Raw genomic sequence first — 17,533 nt, forward strand, 5'->3', positions numbered from 1 at the left:
CATTCAATGTTGTTATAAGCAGTGCTATTTCAATTACACAAAATATGTTCTATAAATTGAATGATTATTAATTGGCTTACATTCTATTTAAAAATACATTGTACTTTTTCCTCCCTATCAGAGAACTTTGCTTGTTGGGTATCCTGGGAACCCATAAGCAAAGGAAAGGGCAACTGGGTTCATCTTCAGTGGGAATATCATGACTACTGGCCCCCTCTAGGTGTGAAAGAAAAATACTTCAATTCAACTCCGTTTAAATAACTTAGCTTATTAGCCAGCAATTGTTCCCAGGAGCCAAGTGCACACAGACTCTCCCTCTGGATAGTCTCAGAAGAGGAACGCAAAGACACAAACTTTTATGCATACTGAGGCAGGAAATTGCAGTTGGCAGAGACAGCAAAAGTTCATGAACTCAGCAATTCAGCAAGACGTCTTTTTATGTGATTGTGAAACAGTTGCCTTTCTCCTCCATTTTCCTTTCCTTGTATGCCTAGTCCAAGCCTGCACAACAGCGTTTTTTTTTTTTGAAAACTCAGCAAATATAATTTGCACCTTTTTTGGAAATGAACCATAGGAAGATATTCTCAAGATGACTACTGTAAAATGCACTAATGAATGAATCGGTAAGATTGGTCCCTTTGATGTACCGTATTTTTCTGACTATAAGACGATACTTTTTTCTAAAATCCTTACCCTAAAAACTGAAGGGCATCTTATTCAAGGAAGTCAGCCAAGAATTGCGGTTGCAAAACTGCCAAACTTTGCTTCTGCAGAAAGGCTTCTTCCTATTGCTAGCCTCCAATCACGAGTGAAATAGCTTGTCTCCCAAACAGACTTCCTCCAATCACGAGCCTGATGTAACTGACGTCAGCTGATGCCGAACAAACCAATTAGAGGAAGGCTGTTTGCAGAGACAAGCTATCTGCAGTTTCACTCATGCTTGAATGTAATCAGTTATGCAAAAGAGCCTGGAAATAGAGCTGCAGAGAGACGGTTTGGACCTCCTCCCACCGAGTGTATCAGGTAAATGTTAACTAATTACTAAATAAAAATGTGTTCTGCACTATCTTTAAAATATTGATTTTTTAAATTTTGGGCTGGAAAAGTGGGGGGCGTCTTGTACATGGGGGCGTCTTATTGTCGGAAAAATACGGTATATGTCTCCAAAGTATCCACAGTCATACCCTTGTATGTAATTCTATTGTTGGAAGATGTCATTACTTTTCTGATCCAATCAAAGTCAGTTACCTTGATCCATACTCCTCCCCTTACCCAGGACCCCTTTCTCTGGTGCTGATTAAGGTTCTTCCTTTCTATATGTAAACTAGTTTTTATCACCTTGAGTGTTAACAGCCATATGTAAACTATCCTTTATCACTCTGATTGTCCACCAGGCGCTGTCCTGATTTACATCCCTAAGAAATGAGGTCAGGACCACTTATCTTTCTTTGTGAGGGGTCATCTGAATAGGAAAAGACTATCAGGTCAAGATAGTTTATCTGCTTACATGAATTGTCTTCCAGTCGGGAAGAGACAAACCATGAGAGCAATTAACGCATCCTTGAGATATTAAGAAGTGTTGAGGGTCACATCCTCAAGAATGTAACCTGTTGATAATCTAAAGTGAGACCAATCACTGTGAGGTCAACCATACATACAGAAAAGGGAATATTGGCATATTGCTGGGACTGCTGTTACTTCATGTTATACAAGCAGGTAAAGATAAATGTCTAAATATCTAAAAATGTCTACATATCCCAACCTTCTAACACTATAATGGCTGGAAATTTAAATATTGGATTAAGTAAGTTTGGTTTAAGAGCACAATAAGTTTAATTATTGGATATTCTTAAAATACAGTTTGCTGAATATGTAACTCGTCATGTGGTCTATGCCTAATAATATTGAACCAATTTCTTGAATACTATAAAAGTGACCACAAAATTACAACAAAAATTGTTATATTGCCAAAGTATAATAGATAATGTTCATAGCTGTTGTGGTTATGTGATTCGGAGATTCTCATTTCTTGCAAATCTGCACTCTAGCAAATGGGCACCATAAACCTCAGTAGCAGCACTGAGATAAGGTTACAATTCATTGTCAATCATATTTTTTCTACCTTGATGTGTGATTATTAATTTTGCTGTGTGTTAACTTTTAGGGTATATTTTTTTGTGCTAATGTTTGTATTTCCATGGGCTTAATAAAAGCAAATATTATTTTACTTAAATAAATTAAAACCCAATTTTGAATTATTTTTTAAATTATAAACCCATAGATACCATGAGTGAACACAAGAGGAGAAAAATTAAATCAGAATATAGTTTTTAATGCAGAATAGATAAATATATTTTTTCTCAATTGAAAGGCAAAATCGTATGTTTTATGTGTCATGAAACAGTAGGTGTCCTGAAAGAATATAATCTCTGATGACATTTTGAACAAAACATCATGCTCTTGCTAAATCAGACTATAATGAAGGGGAAAAAGTTGCTAGTTTACTGAAAAATCTCACCAGAGAGCAATAGGTTTTCAATAATTTAAGTGCTGAAAATGAGACAGTTATTGAAGTGAGCTTTAAAACGGCAAGGGAGATCGCTGTTGCTGGAAAACGTTTTAAGAAGCATATGCCAGTTGCTGTGTCCAATTTATGCCCAGAAAAGAAAGCAATATTTGATATATTAGTTTATCCCAAATGACTGTTCAAAGAAGATTGGAAGAATTAGCTGAGAAACATAAAGAATTTCTCTCTTATTCATTACCTGTTGATGAAAGCACCAATTTAAAAGACACAGCCCAATTACTCATTTTTATAAGAGGAAGCAGAACAAATGTTGAAAATATTGAGGAGCTTGCTGGAATGTGCTCCATAACTGGCTGCACAATTGGAAAAGAAATTTGCAATGAAATCATAAAATGTCTCAAAGAAACATTGAAACTTGATCTGAAGAATGTGATGGCAATTTGCACTGATGAAGTACCAGCCATGAATTAGCAAAAAGTTCAGAGCAGTTGCTCTTCTTGAACACTACATTGGACAAGAAATATCCAACACCACTGCATTATTCATCTCAAACGTTGTGTAGTAAAGTCTTAAAATTTGATCATATGATGTCGATTGCCTCCATTGTTAACTATCCCCATAGCAGTAGACTAAAACACAAAAGAACATTCCAAACATTCCTTCAAGAAGCAGAAACTGAATGTAATGACTTAATTTATCACACAGAAATAGGATGATTGAGTCAAGGACATATATGTCAGTATTTTGTTACTATAAAAGACAAAGTAACAAAATTTCTTGTAAATGAACCAAGAAAATCCAAAGAGTTCAAAGATGAAGAATGGAACTATGATCTCTTTTTCTTTTTTGATATCACAACTCATGTAAATAATGTGAATCTGCAGCTTCAAGGAAAACATCAACTAATCTTTAAAATGTATAATTCAGTAAAAGCATTTAAAATGAAATTATATATTTTCAAGAGACAACTCAAGAAAGGAGAATTGGGTCACTTTCCTACGTGTGTTCAGCATATTGTAGGGGAGATGGGCGGGAGAGAAATCCAATAAATAAATAAATAAATATTCTTCAATGCAAGCACCTAAGCTAGATAAGGATTGTTTCTAGTCACTAATACGTCAGACTTACCAAATGCAGATGTTAGTTCACCATTTCTGCTATTTTTTTACTATTTAAATTACAATATGAATTAGCTATGGTTGGAAGTTAAATGCAGTAGAAATAGGATGCCAAAGAATTGTGTACTATAGAATAAGGAGAGAGAGGATCAAGAATGTATGGGTGCTGAATGAATATGGGTTAAATACAAAGTGTATGGTCAGCAAGAAAGAAGCAGAGTGAGGTTGTTTGATTATATCAAGAGGCTGAATGGGATTCAATTTTACAATAAATATATGAAGGAAGAAAGGATAAATTGAGAGGAAAGGGAAATACAAGAAAGTTATGGTTGGATGGAGTTACTGAGATCCTGAAAAAGAGAGGCAAATAGAGTAAGAACACGGGTTATGTATGAAGAGGTGGATGTGTTGGAAATAAACATAGGTTACAAGGATAGAAAGTATAGGAGAAGTATAGTGGGAGTATACTTGAAAACAAACTTTAGCTACATTTTCTTTCCTTGTTCTTATCTCATGTTTTTAATTTCTTCAGCTTACTTTTTGTTGCTCCTTTTCCATGCTCTGCATAATGTTGCTTACCCCAAAAGAAAATAAGGTTATGGGTAAATGTGTAGCATTTTCTTTTTCAATAGTGTCTCTGCCTCAGAAACATTTGCACATGAATAAAAATACTGAATATTTCTTTCTAATGAGTCATTCCTAACAGTTACATAGATGGCAAAAGAGAAAAAATACTTTGTACCACATGTGCAACATTGCCATCAATTATTTTAGAACACCAGACAAATACTTTAGCATTTATTTTACTAATTTAAAGAATACTTCCCACCCAATGTAGAGAAAGCAATTTTCTTTAGAAGAACCAAAATGAACGCCAATGCATTCGTTCTGGATTAATTTTTAAAAGAAATCAATATCGTATATGGACAACTTGGAAACTATGTTTCTGCAAGAAATCAAATAAATCTTGTTGAATTTACCTGCATCAGGTACATAGCAAGATATTGACCCTGTATACTGCTGGAAACCATGAATTACTAAGCAGTGTGAGGGCACAAAAATTTAATACAGAATTTAATCTAAGAAGCAATCATTTAAAAACCTGAATCCTGCAACTGCGACTACAATCAATCATTGCCAAAAGTTAGAGCTACTTTTCTAAAAAGCAATAAAAGACACTAATAATTTGTTGCTAAAGGACTTGGCAAACTGAGAAAAACGATAGTCTATATTGTTTTTGACAAGCTCAGAATTACATGCCTTTGTGGGAGAAGAAATCTTTTTTTTAAGAAACTTTGAAGTTAAGTTTACACCTCCTAGCCTTCCAATATTAGATAGCAGTGAGATATTAATAACAACATTTGTTCACGCATTCAGAGAGATGCATAAAACAACTTTAGCTATGACTTTGTCCAGTTGGTGATATACAATCAAAGCAACTTTTTGGGGCTTCTGCAAGTTTGAGAATAATAGAGATTATAATGCATGATTTAAGTACAAAGCATTAAAACTGTGTTATTGAAAAGTCTTCATTTTCTTTCCTTAAACTATTTTAACTGCCTGATTGTATGATAATTCTAGACAGTGAGACCACAGCTGCAAAGATGGCAGTTTTAGTAGAACAGTCCAAGTCCCGCCTCTTTTGCACAAGCATCAACAGTCACGGGGATTTGTAATACCGTGATTGGTAGAATGGTATTTTAGGTGCTCTGTGCTTTTTGTAGTCTCTTTTCTCCTCGAGTTTTGTATTAAGGGTACAATTTAAGCCAGCTGCTAACTTGTTGGGACACAGAATACCCAAGCTAGTCAGTCTATTTACAGTGTATGATTATGTAGGAGTTATATCAACTTTCAAAATTGCAGAAATAAAAAATGCAAAATAAAATTACGGCTGCTTTGTCAAGACAAGCAAAATTAATTTTAGCTTCAACTCTAGCAGTTTACGATGCAATTCATGATTTATTCTGGTCAGCTGATGACTCAAACTGGCTGGGGATGATTTGATCATATGGTTGGTTCAGGATCTCAAAGACTCAGTATTAAAAAAAAGTAGAATGCTCACTCTCTGTAGAGAATTCTCTTTCCTCCTCTTGCTGTCTAAGCATTATTTCACCCAGTTGATTCTCGCTTCTGGTGTAAAGCCTACAGTTTGAGAAATAGACTGGGGCTTCCTTCAACTCTTTTCTTAACCTCGAGTTTAGCAAGCCCCTCCCTAACTGTTCCTTCTGTGTGTGCCAAATCAGCAGGAAGGGTCTCGCCAGCCACGTGTCACTCACTCCCCCGCCTGCTGTGTGAAGGGTCACAACAGCCTTTGACTCAGCCATACCTGTTTCTATTATCAGTGCATTTGCTAACATGTTACAAACACATGCTTCCTCGGCCTCACTTTTGGCTCCAGGGCTTGCAAAATCCTCTGGAACCCAGCAAGAGTTTTCTGCTAGAATTACTCCCCACCACCACCACCATCTTTGTTATACTTTTTCATTCACAAGGATATGCTGTTTGCCTGCTCAGATCCCACCACTAACACTCCTTTGTGAAGCACAGCTTGTTCGCCTGAGAGATCATGTGACAGGATGGCAGACCATGTTTACTTGTCCCACTGTGCCACAGGAATCAGCTGGTGCACCAGTTGTGGCCTTGCTTAGTACAGACAGTCACTTCTGCTATGCCACCTCTGTCAGCCCTTCAAGGTATTCCAGACAAGAAGCACAAACCATTAATACTAACACTGACTTTACTGTAAGATTACAGTAACAGAATCTTGCAAATCTGAAAATGCTTCCACATGATATAATTTGAAATTAGGGAATGCAAGACCACCTCTTTCTTCTGATTCTTGCAAAAGTTTAAATCTTGCTGTTGTAGGAATGGGCATGGGAACTGAATCTGATCATGAGTATGTGGAAGTTGAACCTGCATATGAAGACATGGGTGGTGGGCTGGCATATGACAATGTGTGCATCTGTGACAGAAACTGTACTCAGTGTTCTTGTCAAGAGTGATGTATTCCTTCCCAATGACATGCCTATGCAATTTTTAAAGACAATTATGTGCTTCATGGCTTCCTTGCAGCCCCCTTGCTTGTTTTTGTAAGCTTTAAGCTTTAAATATAACTATATTATTTACTATTTCATTGTTTCCTTGAAGATAAAAATAATTGTATGGTTTGTGATTTCCTTGATCCTATAGCAGAGGTAGAAGAGACCAGCTATGGTCCGTCTGATGAGATGGGTCATGGCTTGGGCAACTGACAGAACATACAGGATCTATAGGCCTGTAATGTTATTCTCCTGATAGGATAAGGGGAAAGGGGTTGGGGTTAAGATACAGTGGGGCAAAAAAGTATTTAGTCAGCCACCAATTGTGCAAGTTCTCCCACTTAAAAAGATGAGAGAGGCCTGTAATTTTCATCATAGGTATAATACCTCAACTATGAGAGACAAAATGGGGGGAAAAATCCAGAAAATCACATTGTCTGATTTTTAAAGAATTTATTTGCAAATCATGGTGGAAAATAAGTATTTGGTCAATATCAAAAGTTCATCTCAATACTTTGTTATATATCCTTTGTTGGCAATGACAGAGGTCAAACGTTTTCTGTAAGTCTTCACAAGGTTTTCACACACTGTTGCTGGTATTTTGGCCCATTCCTCCATGCAGATCTCCTCTAGAGCAGTGATGTTTTGGGGCTGTCGCTGGGCAACACGGACCTTCAACTCCCTCCAAAGGTTTTCCATGGGGTTGAGATCTGGAGACTGGCTAGGCCACTCCAGGACCTTGAAATGCTTCTTACGAAGCCACTCCTTCGTTGCCTGGGCGGTGTGTTTGGGATCATTGTCATGCTGAAAGACCCAGCCACGTTTCATCTTCAATGCCCTTGCTGATGGAAGGAGGTGTTCACTCAAAATCTCACAATACATGGCCCCATTCATTCTTTCCTTTACACAGATCAGTCGTCCTGGTCCCTTTGCAGAAAAACAGCCCCAAAGCATGATGTTTCCACCCCCATGCTTCACAGTAGGTATGGTGTTCTTTGGATGCAACTCAGCATTCTCTCTCCTCCAAACACGACGAGTTGAGTTTAGACCAAAACGTTCTACTTTGGTTTCATCTGACCATATGACATTCTCCCAATCCTCTTCTGGATCATCCAAATGCTCTCTAGCAAACTTCAGACGGGCCCGGACATGTACTGGCTTAAGCAGAGGGACACGTCTGGCACTGCAGGATTTGAGTCCCTGGCGGCGTAGTGTGTTACTGATGGTAGCCTTTGTTACTTTGGTCCCAGCTCTCTGCAGGTCATTCACTAGGTCCCCCATGTGGTTCTGGGATTTTTGCTCACCATTCTTGTGATCATTTTGACCCCACGGGGTGAGATCTTGCGTGGAGCCCCAGATCGAGGGAGATTATCAGTGGTCTTGTATGTCTTCCATTTTCTAATTATTGCTCCCACAGTTGATTTCTTCACACCAAGCTGCTTGCCTATTGCAGATTCAGTCTTCCCAGCCTGGTGCAGGTCTACAATTTTGTTTCTGGTGTCCTTCGACAGCTCTTTGGTCTTGGCCATAGTGGAGTTTGGAGTGTGACTGTTTGAGGTTGTGGACAGGTATCTTTTATACTGATAACAAGGTCAAACAGGTGCCATTACTACAGGTAACGAGTGGAGGACAGAGGAGCCTCTTAAAGAAGTAGTTACAGGTCTGTGAGAGCCAGACATCTTGCTTGTTTGTAGGTGACCAAATACTTATTTTCCACCATGATTTGCAAATAAATTCTTTAAAAATCAGACAATGTGATTTTCTGGATTTTTTTTCCCATTTTGTCTCTCATAGTTGAGGTATACCTATGATGAAAATTACAGGCCTCTCTCATCTTTTTAAGTGGGAGAACTTGCACAATTGGTGGCTGACTAAATACTTTTTTGCCCCACTGTAAGTTTAAGATAGATAATGAGTAATAATTAATGTATAGCAGAAGGAGGTTGTGAAAGACACAGAAACCCATTTTTGGTTGAGGTCAGTGTCCTGGTGAAATAGATAATTTTATAAGAAACACCTGCAGATGTTTGTAAGAAGTTAACCGGTTTCTTTTTTTAAACTGTCACGTGGATCCTGTGAAGAAAAAGTATATAAGCTATATAAAATCCATAATCAGGACTCCCTCCATTAGCTGGGAGTCTCCCATTGTTAGAGCTCTAAAATAAAGTGGATAGAAAAAGTCTGATTTTCGTCTTGGTGTTCTGTTCACCTCACACCAAGTCCCAAACCTGGTAATTAGGGTCAACTGGCTGGACCCAAACACTGTCATTTTTTTTCCTCTCCATAAATCTGTTTACTGTTTTTTTGCCAATCCTGCAAGGTTTTTTCTGAGATTGGAACTGATGCTATTTGAAATAAAAAGTTCATCATGGATAGTTTGTTCATTTTTACTGTTGCGATAAGTCCTACCCAAAAATGTCTAGGTTTTTTCACTTTTCAAGATTTTATTTCTCTCCATAATTTATTATATTTCAGAAATTATAATAAACTATGGAAAGAAATTAAAGAAATAATTGCACTCTGTCAGATAAAGTCCCAAATATTTAACTGGATTTTTGGTTATCCAAAAATAAGCAAAAAAACAAGCAGACACTCTTTTCACAAGTCTTCTTTTGGAGTTAAATCTTACATTATCTTTGGCTTTTTTCACTGATTTTATATTCAGAAAATTCTTCAAACTCTTTGATTGTTTTAATCAGCTGTCTTACAACACTCTGTGGTTTCATAATGGTTAGTACTACATTGTCTGCATTGCATTTCAACTTGTATTCCTCTCCCTGAATTTTAATCCCAAATATTTGTCTCTCCCCTTGTCTGCCAAAACTTCTAAAGCAAATCCTGTCCACTAAAACTTTTAAAGCAATTGCAAACAATAAGGGAGAAACTGGGCACCTTTGACTAGTGACTTTGCTTATTAAAAAATTTGTGCAGAGTGTTATTTGCTATAATCTTTGCTGTTTGCCATAGATATTTGCTTTCCACCTAAGTTTTTAAATTCTCCTGGATTCCTTTTGTTTAGAATTGCTGCTAAGAAAGACCACTCCAAGTTGTCAAAGGCTTTTTCTGCATCTTAAAATGTTACTGCTGCCTTATTTTTTCATTCATATATTCTAGTGCATTTATTATAAATCTACTGTTGTCCTTCATTTTCTTCTTGGGAATGTAACCTTTTAGTCTGTATGTATTATTTCAGAAATATACAGTACTTCCTCAAATGTTCAGCTAATATTGTAATAAATAGCTTATAACTGATGTTCAGAAAAGAAATTGGTCCATATGATTGAGATTTCTCCACATCGTTCCCTTCTTTATACATGTTTCTTATTTATTTATTTATTGACTGATTGATTTAATTTATATATGCCACCCATTATTATACAAGTGACTCTAGGTGGCATTACAGATAAAAACTATAAAATCCTAGAAAAAATATATAAGTTAAAAACTACAAAAGGTTAAAATTAAGCTAAAAAGTTAAAACTATAATGCAAACTAAAAAGTGTAGAGTAGAGAGCATCCTCAGGCTACCAACCACCCCCAGTGCTGTGAACCCCCATTGGGTCCCCATTCAAGTTGGCATTCCATATCTTTGGTATTGTTTTTCTCTCTTTAATTTCATTTATTGTCCTTACCAGTGGTTCCAACAGTTCTTACTCTAACATTCTGTAGTATTCGGCTGCCAGTCCATCTGGGTCTGGAGCCTTGTCAATTTTATGTAATTTTTATTGCTTCTTTAGTCTCCTGAATAGTTATGGGTTTGCTTAGTGCCTATGTTGGTCATTAAATTCTTGGACACTGAGTCACCAATATATGTGTTCAAACCTTCTTTGTCAATATTATGCTTGGAATACAGTTTTTTAAAAAATTCTGCAAGTTCTTCCATGATTTCCAATTTCATATATAATAATATATTCCCTTTCTTTATTGCTGTTATTGTCCTTTTTCCACCTTCTCTTTTCTAATTTGATACACAATTTTTTTCCTGATTTCCATTCTCAAAATGATTGTGTTTGACATTTTTATCTTCTTTTGGAGTTCTTCCATTTTTAATAAGTCTAATTGTTGTTTATTCAGTTCTCTCAGTACCTGTCACTTTGGATTCGTTTTATGAATTTGTTCTAATTCTTCTATTTTTTTTTCCTCTTCCAACTGTGATTTCTGTCTTTTATATTCTTTCTTCTGAATTATTGCAAACCTCATAAGAATTCCTCTCATGTAAGCTTTACCTGTCTCCCATATGGCTATTTCTGACATTACTGGAATTGTATTTATTTTTTAAAAAATACTTCTTCTTTACATTTCTGTAATATGCCTTCTTGGAGTAACAATCTGTCATTCATCTTCCATTTAAAGAATGATTTTTCTCCTTGAAACCATGTTATTAAAATTGGCTATTGTTTGGGTCCAGCCGATCAACCCTAATTACCAGGTTCGGGACTTAGTGTGAGGTGAACAGAACACCAAGATGAAAATCAGACTTTTTCTATCCACTTTATTTTAGAGCTCTAAACAAACTGGAGACTCCCAGCTAATGGAGGGAGTCCTGATTACAGATTTTACATAGCTTATATACAGTACGTTTTCTTCACAGGATCCATGTAACAGTTTAAACAAAGAAATCAGTTAACTTCTTGCAAACATCTGTTTCACCAGGTCACTGTGACTTCAACCAAATTGGGTTTTTGTGTCCTTCCTGTTATACATTAATTACTACTCATCTTAAAACTTATCTTAAACTTATCTTAACCCCAACCCCTTTCCCCTTATCCTATCAGGAGAATAACATTACAGGCTTATAGTTCTTGTATGTTCTGTCAGTTGTCCAAGCCATGACCCCTTATCAGACTGACCACAGCTGTTCTCTTCCATCTCTGCTATAGGATCAAGGAAATCACAAATCATACAGTTATTTTTATTTTCAAGGATACAATGAAATCACTAAATAATATAGTTATATTTAAAGCTTAAAGATTACAAAAATAAGCAAGGGGGCTACAAGGAAGCCATAAAGCACATAACTATCTTTAAAAATTGCATAGGCCTGTCACTGGGAAGGAATACATCACTCTTGACAAGAACACTGAACACAGTTTCTATCACAGATGCACACATTCTCATATGCCAGCCCACCACACGTCTTCATATGTGGGTTCAACTTCCACATACTCGGACTTACGATCAGATTCAGCACGATCAGATTCAGCTCCCATGCCCATTTCAGCTCCTATGTCCACTCCTACGTTATGATTCACAAAGGTCATTGGGAGAATCTCTACCACCTTGATGGATGCTGTAAAAGCCTTGATCCTTACTCTTAAGGCCTTTTGGAAAACATGTAAACCTGTTTTTTCTAAAAGGACTTTGATGGTTAAGCAGCTAAAAAATGTTTGCACCATTATCATTTTGTTACAGAGTATACAATTGTACTGGTATTTTGGATTATATTTTTATTATTCTGTAAACCACCTAGAGTTTTTGGAGTAACATGGTTATATTACTGGAGTTGGGCAGCCAATTAATTTCAAATAATAATAATAATAATTTTAAAAATTGCAAAAGGCAGCTTTACTCGAACAGCTTACATCCTGCAACAATACCTTTAACACCATCAGACAACAACATCTGCCTATCCCAGGTCCTTGGGAAGGACTCGACAGGTCGATAAAAATGCCAAATCCAGTCTGAACAACTGGCTGACTGTGTGACCAACAATAAAAAATTTCAAAAATCAAATCAAGAAATAACGTATTTTTTAAAAAGAACATATGTAACATGTTGGCTTCAAGGAAGAATATGCATGTTTATAAGATAAGGTAAACAAAACATTCAGTGATGCCCATTCAGCATTATTACTTTGGTTAAAGAAGCACATAGGCAAGCTATAATTATAGATAAGCAGTTGCTCATACATATCTGAAGCATTTGAAGCACTGGTCAGCTAAAAGGATCAAACGCACTCAATCCTAAAGCTTAACAGTGGATTTGATCATTACAATGAAAGAGTCATACTGCTGTCTGACCTCCAAATAACCTGTGTGTCCTCTTCCTGAATGCTGACAGGCCTGACTGTTGAGAATTACTAAAAATACACAGCTTGCCTAGCACACAATAATGCAGTTAAACAGTCATTGCCATCTCCTTTCCACATTCTACTTTCCTCCTAAGAATAATGGGGCAAGTCACAGAAGAACCTATTAAATTGGAGAACAAGAGCCAAAAACTTGTTTGCACTAATAATGAGGTTTGGGGTTTCAGTCAAAAAGGGAATTACGGTACAGAACTTAACCTCCAGGGAGACAACCAGATAAGTAACGGTGTTGCCCCAGGAACACTGGGGGTTCGTAGTCTGGCATGCCATCGTCCAATTAGGTCACACGAGACGTAGAGATCTTTTAAAAGCTTTATTTTGTACAGAGAAGGACACTTGGGAATAAACTCCAAATCAAGCGCAGCCCTCCCACCCTTAGGGTAAGTTCGTTTTCTGCAGTTCTCACAAAGCATATCCCCTCTTAGGATGAGATCTTACAAGGAAAGGAAACTAAAAAGAACAAAGTCATAACTTATTAGGTCATTAATCACAGCCAAGTTAAATGTCATCTACTTCTGCTTCATTGACTATGCAAAAGCCTTCGATTGTGTGGATCACAACAAACTGTGGCAAATTCTTAAAGAGATGGGGGTACCAGACCATCTTACCTGTCTCCTGAGAAATCTGTATGTGGGCCAAGAAGCAACAGTTAGAACCAGTCACGGAACAACCGATTGGTTCAAAATAGGGAAAGGAGTACGACAAGGCTGTATACTGTCACCCTGCTTATTCAACCTATATGCAGAGTACATCATGAGAAATGCCAGGCTGGAAGAATCACAAGCCGGAATTAAGATTGCAGGGAGAATCATCAATAACCTCAGATATGCAGACCATACCACCCTAATGGCAGAAAGAAACTAAAGAGCCTCTTGATGAGGGTGAAAGAGGAGAGTGTGAAAGCTGGCTTGAAACTCAACATTAAAAAAACTAAGATCATGGCATCTGGACCCATCAATTCCTGGCAAATAGAAAGGGTAGAAATGGAAGCAGTAACAGACTTCATTTATTTGGGCTCCAAGATCACCGCAGACGGAGACTGCAGCCATGAAATTAAAAGACGCTTGCTCCTTGGGAGGAAAGCTATGGCAAACCTAGATAGCATATTAAAAAGCAGAGATGTCACTTTGCCGACAAAGATCCGCATAGTCAAAGCTATGGTTTTTCCAGTAATAATGTATGGCTGTGAGAGCTGGACCATAAAGAAGGCTGAGCGCCAAAGAACTGATGCCTTTGAACTGTGGTGCTGGAGAAGACTCTTGAGAGTCCCCCGGACTGCTAGGAGGTCAAACCAGTCAATCTTAAAGGAAATCAACCCTGATTGCTCATTGGAAGGACTGATAATGAAGCTCAAGCTCAGATACTTTGGTCACCTAATGCGAAGAGAGGAGTCTTTGGAAAAGACCCTGATGCTGGGAAAGATTGAAGGCAAAAGGAGAAGAGGACGGCAGAGGATGAGATGGTTAGATAGCATCACTGAAGCAATGAGCATGAAACTGAGCAAACTCAGGGAGGCAGTGAAGGACAGGAAGGCCTGGCGCAATATGGTTCATGGGGTCACGAAGAGTCGGACATGACTTAACGACTGAACAACAACACCAAAAGCACTTATAATTAGCCTGATCTCAGCTTATTGCTTGCCTATGCATCTTGTCTGCTGGTTTCTGATTATCTTGCTCAAAAAAGGCAGGGTGCAGGGCAGCCAAAAGGGCAGAGATGCAGGGGGAGATAAGCAGGTAGGGGGAGTTGGAGGCAGTCCCTTACCTTACTGAGGCTCAAGGCTAGGAGGGACCAAGCTTGGAATGGCTTGGATTGGGGTGGGTCCTCGGCTAACAACTGGTAGAATTCACTTAACAACGTCAATGGGGAGTGCCAGGATTGCCATCGCTAAGCGATGCGGTCACGTAACACCTCATTTTATGACTGCATCAGTTAGCGACAGAAATTCCAGTCCCAGTTGTGATTGTAAGTTGAGGACTACCTGTAAGTCTATAGTTCCAGTTTAGGAAAACTCTGATTTATAATTCAACTTATAAAATAAAATTATCTAAAGCAGACTGGAATGTAAAAAAAGAATACAGTTAACACCATATTGAAATCAGCAACATAGTAATAATAAAAACACAATGTTTAAAACATTCCATTTTTTAAAATCCACAAAATTAAAAACAAACTCAGCTTAATGGACTGAAATTCTCCTTCACAAAAATCTTCAAAGGCCAACTTGAAAACTGAAAGTAAGGGAGCTAAAGGAAATTTCACAAGTCAAAGGTCATCCATACTTCATTGTGCAGTTATCAGCGCATGCAAGCAGGGTTACTGTCATAAATTTTAATAGTAATGTGTACTCCTAACAGTGCAGCTTGTACTTCAAATAATTTAGTGCCTACTTAATCAGAGTTTTAAAGCTCAGTGCCAGTACTTTGAATTTAGTTCCAAAATGACTGGGCAGTGATTAAATTGAGCAAAAAACAGTTGTAACATTTCCTTCACCAACATTATAGCTTATATTTTGTAAGTAGTTTCAGTGGTTGAAACATCCGAAACTTAAGCTAGTAGGAAGCCTTATTAAAGTTTCAGTAGCCTACTCTGGGTATAACCAGATCATGGGGCAAGGTCTGCTGCATGCAGATAAGATTGTAGCTGATGTATCATCCTCAGCTTATTAAAATACTTTTAGCCACCATGGTTACTGGGCCTGCAAAGATCATTGTCACTTAATGAGGTTCCTTATATCACTGATGCACAATACTGTGCCTCAACACAATGAGGTACTTCACAGAAGTGTGTTGCTCTACCTTCATAAATCTTCAAGGCAAGATTAATTTAAGTCAGTTGACCATTTCTCCCTGCAGAATTGTACATTCTCAGAAGCATCTGCTGGATATTGGATAAAGTTTGACAATTCAGAATCATACTACAGATAACACTACTGACAGCTATAAAGAGATTTGGGAGAACCTTCCCTCTTTTCCATATCCATTCCCTAATCTTGATTATTTTAAAAAAGCCTATTAATACTGCATAACAGTGACTCAAAATGGGGCCCAACATGGTCTATGAGTCATTTATTATCAGTACAAGTTTCTATGGATTCTACATTTTACAAGACACAAGAGGAAAAAGTGTGCATTTTCTCACTGGAAAGGTTGTAGACTGCTTAAGCGAAACAATTTGTCATATTTTCCTCAGGCGGGTATAATTTTACAAAATTGACAATTTCAAGTTTTTCATTATTTTACTTGATAATCAGTAAATGTATTTTCATGCTAAAATACACAATAAAACTATGAAGCTACCTTGATACAGAATGAAAAATGATATTCCCCAAAATCATTTCAGTGTCCAGTAGACATGGAAAATGTCTTATCTGTGTTTGCTCAGATCCATGACCTACAACAAGCTAGTTGTGTGTTCTTGCAATTGATTATAGAATATGGCTTCTGACTCATCAAAACATCACAACTATTTCAGCAGATGCACAAAACAGGCCCACACTGATAGTCAGAATCCAACATAGGAAAAAATGTTCTATACAACTACCAAACACTTAAGTAGTCCCTAAGAGACTGTTCTGGATCAAATACAAAATAAAATAGATGAATATATAAGTCAGAAAAAGGACAGAAATACAGGTAGCTTAACAACCACAATAGAGACAGGAAAACTGGTTGTTAAGTGGTGTGGTCATTAAGTGACCCGATTTTACAACCATTTTTACAAGTGTCATAAAGTCAATCAGTCATTAAGCAAATCATGTGATCTTTAAGTGAATCCAGCTTCCCCAAAGGATGTTTTTTGGAAACCAGCAAAAAAGGTTGCAAATCATGATCATGTGACCGCAGGATGGTGCAACTGGTTGTAAATACAAGCTGGTTGCCAAGTGCCTGAATTGCGATCACATGATCGGGGATGGTGGTGTGATGGTTTACGACAGTCTTAAGTGTGAGTACAGGTCATAAAGCACTTTTTCCAAGGCCGTCATAACTTCAAACTGTTATTAAACAGTCATTAAGTGAGGACTACCTGTAACAGTCGCATTATAAGCCAACCATGTTTGTATCATGGTTCTTGAGGTGTGTTTCGCCAAAGACGAGGGTTCTTTTTAGAAGATTCAGAAGCAATGAAAACACAAGTGGACAGAAGTTAAATGATCTTTACTAAGAAGCAGGCATACATTACCAAGCAAGCAACTTTCTTCAATCTGTTATCGGGATCCCCAGTAACGATAACGAAGATATCCCAATATGGCCAGCATGCAGCACCCCTCCGGACCAGGTCTGCATTGAAGCTCTCCAGATCAAGACTTCAAAGCTTTTTATTCTTAACTGAGAGGAACATGCAGCTAAGGATGGCATGATGATTAATTGCACCTGGTGTGTGCACATCTTATGATATTTCAAATTCCTCCTCTTGATAAGCTAAAACCTGAAGCAGGTAGACAGCAGCCAACCTCATCATTCCTGGTATACTCCTTACATTCCAAGGTTGATACCATCCTTATCTAGTAACCAGTGCAAAATAACTGAAAAATAACATTGTGCTCAAAAATTTAACTCTTAATGAAGCTTGATATCTATTATGGCCCTAAAGACCCCAGGAGCAGGAGAGACAATTGGGGCACACCAGTCCTGTCTCCTCAATGTACAAAAGTCTTCCGAAATGTTTCCTCTACAAGGTGTGTGGGGATTGTGCCAGAAGGAAGAGAACGCAAATAAGCAAGCCCCAGAAGTCTGGCCTGCCAGCAGCTCAGAAAATA

The 17,533-nt window shown here is 37.6% G+C and overlaps 1 protein-coding gene across 6 annotated transcripts in view; it reads right to left on the reverse strand.

Annotated features, from left to right (window-relative positions):
- The window catches only part of BICD1 (BICD cargo adaptor 1), a 119,587-nt gene that overhangs the window by 49,499 nt on the left and 52,555 nt on the right, over positions 1 to 17,533 (reverse strand). The gene's annotated exons all lie outside the window — the stretch shown is intronic.

This window comes from Python bivittatus, unplaced genomic scaffold, assembly GCF_059951505.1.
Source record: "Python bivittatus isolate LINGU-HERP-01145 unplaced genomic scaffold, Pbiv_v1 ctg000330_np1212, whole genome shotgun sequence".
NCBI classification, from domain to species: domain Eukaryota; kingdom Metazoa; phylum Chordata; class Lepidosauria; order Squamata; family Pythonidae; genus Python; species Python bivittatus.